The following is a 6000-nucleotide window of genomic DNA, read 5'->3' as shown; positions in this document are numbered from 1 at the left end:
AAGTGATTTTAAAAACAGAACGATAGAAACAGTTCATTCCAGACGAGACAAGCTTCATATAAACATTGCAAGAAGTCTATCAGAAAGTTAAATGCGTAACGTTCTGCACACAGGCAGTGAAACCTATTCTTGTCCCTTACTTTCAAACGCAGTGTTGTTTAATTGTTCTGTTCTCGTCCGAAAAGAACAGCCCTGAATCCTAACATATGTGCTATTAAAAGACAGGATGCAGAATCCGAGAGAAAAAAAAACCAAAACAAAACCCCACACATCTTGCGTGCACACCCTAAACATAAAGAAACACCCCTCAAGTACTCCCACTATCCTACTACGAGTGTGTATGCTCCGGTATACACAGAAATGAATGAAACACCACAGCACATTACACAAATACTGCATGATCAAGAGCCTTCATTTCATGCATGACTGTCTATCACAGAGCGGATAGAAAAGGACAGCTATACCTTCTCTTCTGACCTCTGCTCGCAGCCAAGCGCAGGAAACAGGCGTTCCACTGAAGGGAAGAGTGATGTCGCTTGCCGGTGAGTCCCTTTTATCCTCCGCTCCGAGCACCTTCAGCACTAAACTGCCACAACACAATACCTCTGTCTGTCTCTAATGCAGCATAAACCGATTACAGTGAAAACCTATGGAAAGAGGCAAGCAGCAACATGAGCAGCCAATAGGAAGCAGATGCATGCAGAATTCAGCACATGCTCACTGGGAGTCTGTTATTGTCACCAGCGCTTAGAAGGCTTCTAATCTAATTATAGCCATTTGCTAGAATGGGACTACAGAAGCTCTGTCTGGGAGCAAATTAAATTTTAATAAGCGAAAACCTTTTTAGATAATATAAATGTTCCTGCTTGATATCGGGCTCTGCCTTCAGTGTCAATTCATGTTTCTTCATGTCAGAAACTAGAATGCCAGCCAGCTTTTGTGTCTAGCCTTTGTTACTTTAACCTGTGTATGCATAATTGATTACATTAGTATTAGAGATTCTAGTGTGGTGAAGAAAACTTCTGCCTAGAGCATATGGCAAGTAAATGGGGAATCATTTGAATATTGAAGTAACATTTATTTACTACAGTGTGTTTTCACTGTTCTGCCTCTTGCACAGGTGATTGCTGCTACCTGTTGTTCTGTATGCATGGAAGCTGATATTTTCAAAGGATTGCTAATAATAGGCACATAACATTAGAAAGCAAAACCGTAACTTTAGACAGTAGTGGCTTCCCTCTACTCGGGTAAGTATCTTTTATTTTTTAAGTTACAGGTTTGTTTTAAAAAGGAACTGTAGTGAAAAACAACAATTGATAAAATTGCTGATTTTTTTACAATATTTATTCATAGATAATTTAGTCAGTATTTGCCCATTATAAAATCTTTCCTCTCCCTGATTTACATTCTGAAATTTATCACTGGTGGTGACATGGTTAGTTCTGTACAAAATGTTCGTTATTGAGAGTTCTATGCAAAGAGGAAGATATTGCTTGTTAGGCAGTTGGAAAAAGCTGTTATTTCCCAAAATGCAACAAGGTCAACAGACAGCAAACTGTCAGGATCAAGTTCATGACATCACACTGTGGTAGGGGTTGTACCACAATATGAATGCTAATAAATGCTAACATTTGTACAGCACTTTTCTCCTGCTGGACTCAGTGCTCAAGGGGCCACACTCCAGTGTTAGGAAGCCTTGTGCAAGGTCTTCTAACTGAATAGGTAGTGACCCTAGCCAGGATTCGAACCTTGGAGCCCTTAAAGGGGACCTGTAACTTTAAAAACGTCCCCTGGGGGACTTACTTCGGGAGGGGGAAGCCTTTGGATCTCATCGAGGCTTCCCCCGTACTCCTCCATCTAACAGGGCATCACTGGCAGTCCCCAAACGCGAGCCATGTAGATATTTACCTTCTCTGGCTGCCGCACAGGCGCAGTTGCAGCTCTGAACTTGGGATCAGGCGGAAATAGCCGATCCCAATCGGGTCCGCTCTACTGCACAGGCAAATATTTGCGCAGATCCCAATCGGATACAGCGGACCTGATCCGGATCAGCTATTTCTACCTGATCCCGAGCACAGAACCGCTACTGCACCTGCGGTGGAACAGGTCAATGTTGCAGGCACTACTGCGCCTGCACCACAGCTGACTTTCCTTGTCGGCTGTGATTTTGGGGTCCAACGTTGTCACCGCGGGATGGAGGTAGCCTCAATAGGAGCCAGAGGCTTCCCCCTCCCAAGGTAGGTACCCCCAGGGGCCTTTTTTAAAGTTACAGGTCCTCTATAACCAGTACACTATCAAGCCACTACTATTGACCACACCGACCCATCTGATAATCTATTCAAAAAAAGGGGCATCTACTACTGATTGCAATGAAAATTCAAACCTTAAAGTTCCTCTTGCAGTTACTGCACTCTGCGACATGAAACCTGTCACCAAGCAGACAAAACAAATGTCGATTCGACTGTGATCAGCAAATCACTAGTTTAGTGTGTTCCTATGGGAGCATTATACATCAAAGATATTGCTGCGCTCTCCACTCCTGTAAGGAAACAAACTCCACATAGGGCAATAACGTTCAATCTAGGTTTCACACTAATCCAGCTCCCACAGTCACCAGTGATGTGTGCTTCAGTGATTCATTACTCTCTCTCCCCCACCCCTCTCGTTGGATGCTCACCAGATTATACTCTTAGATGCACTTTGAGTATAGTACTCTTTCCAGTTCCAGTTAACTCTAGAGAAAAAGAGAGGAGCTCCACATAGGGTAATACAGTTCACAACAATAGAACAATCAGGGTACTGCAAACACCGTGCTTCTGTGTTAACACCCAACAACTGTGCCACTCCAACGTATTCCACGCCACACTTCTCACCAGATGTAGCCCACCTTTCTTATCACAGGTGGAGACTGCGCTTTTTGTTGTACCACTCAATCAAGAATACGATCCTCAAATGTTGAAACAAGGCCTCTCATAAGGTCCTTCCTTTAATAACTGTTAAAAGCTTGCTCCATAAAAACATAAAAAGAAAGAACAACCGCATATAGCGTATTACAGTTGACAATTTCTCTATGCGCAATAGCAATCTCACTTACGCCTTCAGAAGTATATCTCGCATGTCATATACAGATGGCTGTCCAATGCCCATCCGCCTGGCGCCCGGGTGCGTGTAGCTAAGTTCGCGCTCCCCCGTTCTGCCTCCTAACTCAGTCGCAGGGTTCCGTCTCGTGTGCTCCAAGGATGACCGGCCGGTCCGTGCACTTCCTAGTGCCTTGCGATGTCGAACGTGTAGCTCCGCCCTACGCGCGTTTCGTCATCAACGCCAGACTCATCAGGGGCTCCTAGGAAGTGCACGGACCGGCCGGTCATCCTTGGAGCACACGAGACGGAACCCTGCGACTGAGTTAGGAGGCGGAACGGGGGAGCGCGAACTTAGCTACACGCACCCGGGCGCCAGGCGGATGGGCATTGGACAGCCATCTGTATATGACATGCGAGATATACTTCTGAAGGCGTAAGTGAGATTGCTATTGCGCATAGAGAAATTGTCAACTGTAATACGCTATATGCGGTTGTTCTTTCTTTTTATGTTTTTATGGAGCAAGCTTTTAACAGTTATTAAAGGAAGGACCTTATGAGAGGCCTTGTTTCAACTTTTGAGGATCGTATTCTTGATTGAGTGGTACAACAAAAAGCGCAGTCTCCACCTGTGATAAGAAAGGTGGGCTACATCTGGTGAGAAGTGTGGCGTGGAATACGTTGGAGTGGCACAGTTGTTGGGTGTTAACACAGAAGCACGGTGTTTGCAGTACCCTGATTGTTCTATTGTTGTGAACTGTATTACCCTATGTGGAGCTCCTCTCTTTTTCTCTAGAGTTAACTGGAACTGGAAAGAGTACTATACTCAAAGTGCATCTAAGAGTATAATCTGGTGAGCATCCAACGAGAGGGGTGGGGGAGAGAGAGTAATGAATCACTGAAGCACACATCACTGGTGACTGTGGGAGCTGGATTAGTGTGAAACCTAGATTGAACGTTATTGCCCTATGTGGAGTTTGTTTCCTTACAGGAGTGGAGAGCGCAGCAATATCTTTGAAGTATATTATCCTACACTGGACTTTTTTTGCAGCGAGCCCACTGACTGTACATATAAAGTGGTAATCATTGTATGACCTGTGGCGCAGTGTTTAGAATCTGTATGGGAGCATTCACACTGCAGAGTTTGCAATCACGTAGTGATTGTAAAAAGCATTGCATGTAGTGCTTGGGGAGGGATCATGGAAAAATCCCCCCATCCCAGCCAGGGCACTATCTGTATGGAGTTTGTATGCTACTAAAACACTACAGAAGATTTCGTCGCTATATCAAATTTTAAAAAAATTAATAATTTGTGGGTTTCTCCCAAATCCTAAAAACATACAGATCAGTTTATTGGCTACTCCCTAAATTGTCCCTGGGCTATGATGGTAGGGATTAGATTGTGAGACCCTAATGCTGTGAATACACGGTACGTTTCTGTATTGTCCCCGCTCATCCCCGCCTGCATCGATTCCCACTCGTCCTTGTGGGCGCTTCCTTATCTTCCGCTTTGTTTATTCTATTGTCCTGCCCGCCGGTATCGAGCGCGAAATCGATCCGGCGGGGTATCGGACACGTCCGAAATTATCAATCGAGCCATTGGCGGCTCGATTGATAAAAACCGTACCATGTATTCCCAGCATTAGAGGGACAGTTAGGGCGCATTCACACTATGTACACAGCAACAGTTATGACGCATCACACATGGGCCTTGATTCACTAAACTGTAAGAAACTCAAATATCACACCTTATCAATGATACCACACCTTATCAGAGTAGCATAGCAAGCGCTACGAAACCGCAGGGGCTCAGGGCAGGACGAGTGCCATTGCCAATTAGCAGGCATAAGTTTGTAGCACTCACTATGCTACTCTGATAAGTCGTGTTAACTTTGATAAGGTGTGAGATCTTTGATAAGTTGTGATATCTTTGATAAGGTGTGATATTTGAGTTATCACATTTGATATGAGAGATAATGAGATAGTGACTCAAGCCCATAGTGTGCAATGTGAATGGTAACATGAAAGTCCATTTCATGTTACCATTCACAGTAGTGTGTGTTCCCGCATGTTGGGATGTAATGTGGCCGGTACCTTTGTATTGTACGATACATACTTTTTTTCCTGGTGAGTTTTATTGTGTCGAGGAACACATGCACACAATCGCATTCCTGCATGCTTTCTGTAGTATGAATGAGCCTTCAGTGACAGGACTATATAGCCTGTAAAGTGCTGCAAAATATGTCAGCGCTATTTATGAATAGTTATAAAAATTTACCTCAACACGGATGACTGTGCAGAGTGATTGTGGTGAATTAACTACTTCCGGCGCAACGCAGTTTATCATACAAGTATGAAAGTCTCCACAGACATTCATCGTCCTTGTGATGGGGGAGCGTAACGCAAAGCGACACAACGTAGATTGTGTAAAAGGGTCCTGAAGATAACGGCAGTGCGGGTCACACAGTTATTCTCTCAGCAGGTCCCCATCCTATAAACTGACAGTTCTGTGAAGGGATTTTGTCACGCGTAACCTTTTCAAAGGATTTTCACTGAATTGACTGCACCCCACAAAAATTTGGCACAATGAAGCCAGGCCCCAAGATACGGGCCCATCAATCCTAGTATGTAGACTTTAAACTGTTACTCTGTGCCGATATGGATACCACTCACTGATCTCTGAATAACTTCTCTGAATCCTTTCCCACTGCTGCTGCGGGATTATATTGACTTTCTGCAGATATTCTTAGCACTTGAATAGAGGGATAATTATAAATGCCAGCATCGAGCAAAGCGTATAGCCCAATGCTGACTGTGATAGCAATACAAACAGTAGAACAAGATAAGGTATTTTAAAAGAGAAGCAAAGTCAGTAAATTGCTTTATTGATTGGAACATCATTTTAAGTATAATTAATTATAAG

The 6000-nt window shown here is 43.9% G+C and overlaps 1 protein-coding gene across 5 annotated transcripts in view; it reads right to left on the bottom strand.

Annotated features, from left to right (window-relative positions):
- The window catches only part of FAM110B (family with sequence similarity 110 member B), a 217809-nt gene that overhangs the window by 105964 nt on the left and 105845 nt on the right, over window positions 1–6000 (bottom strand). For 2 of the 5 annotated variants that reach the window (XM_068237415.1, XM_068237416.1), the window contains one exon: window positions 465–647. The exons of 2 other annotated variants lie outside the window; for them this stretch is intronic. The gene's annotated coding sequence lies outside the window, so the exon portion shown is untranslated. The remainder of the gene's footprint in view (window positions 1–464; window positions 648–6000) is intronic. One more of the 5 variants, XM_068237419.1, reaches the window with a different exon arrangement.

Source organism: Hyperolius riggenbachi, chromosome 5 (genome assembly GCF_040937935.1).
Source record: "Hyperolius riggenbachi isolate aHypRig1 chromosome 5, aHypRig1.pri, whole genome shotgun sequence".
In the NCBI taxonomy this organism is placed as follows: Eukaryota; Metazoa; Chordata; class Amphibia; order Anura; family Hyperoliidae; genus Hyperolius; species Hyperolius riggenbachi.
This window is presented reverse-complemented; position numbering and strand designations above follow the sequence as displayed.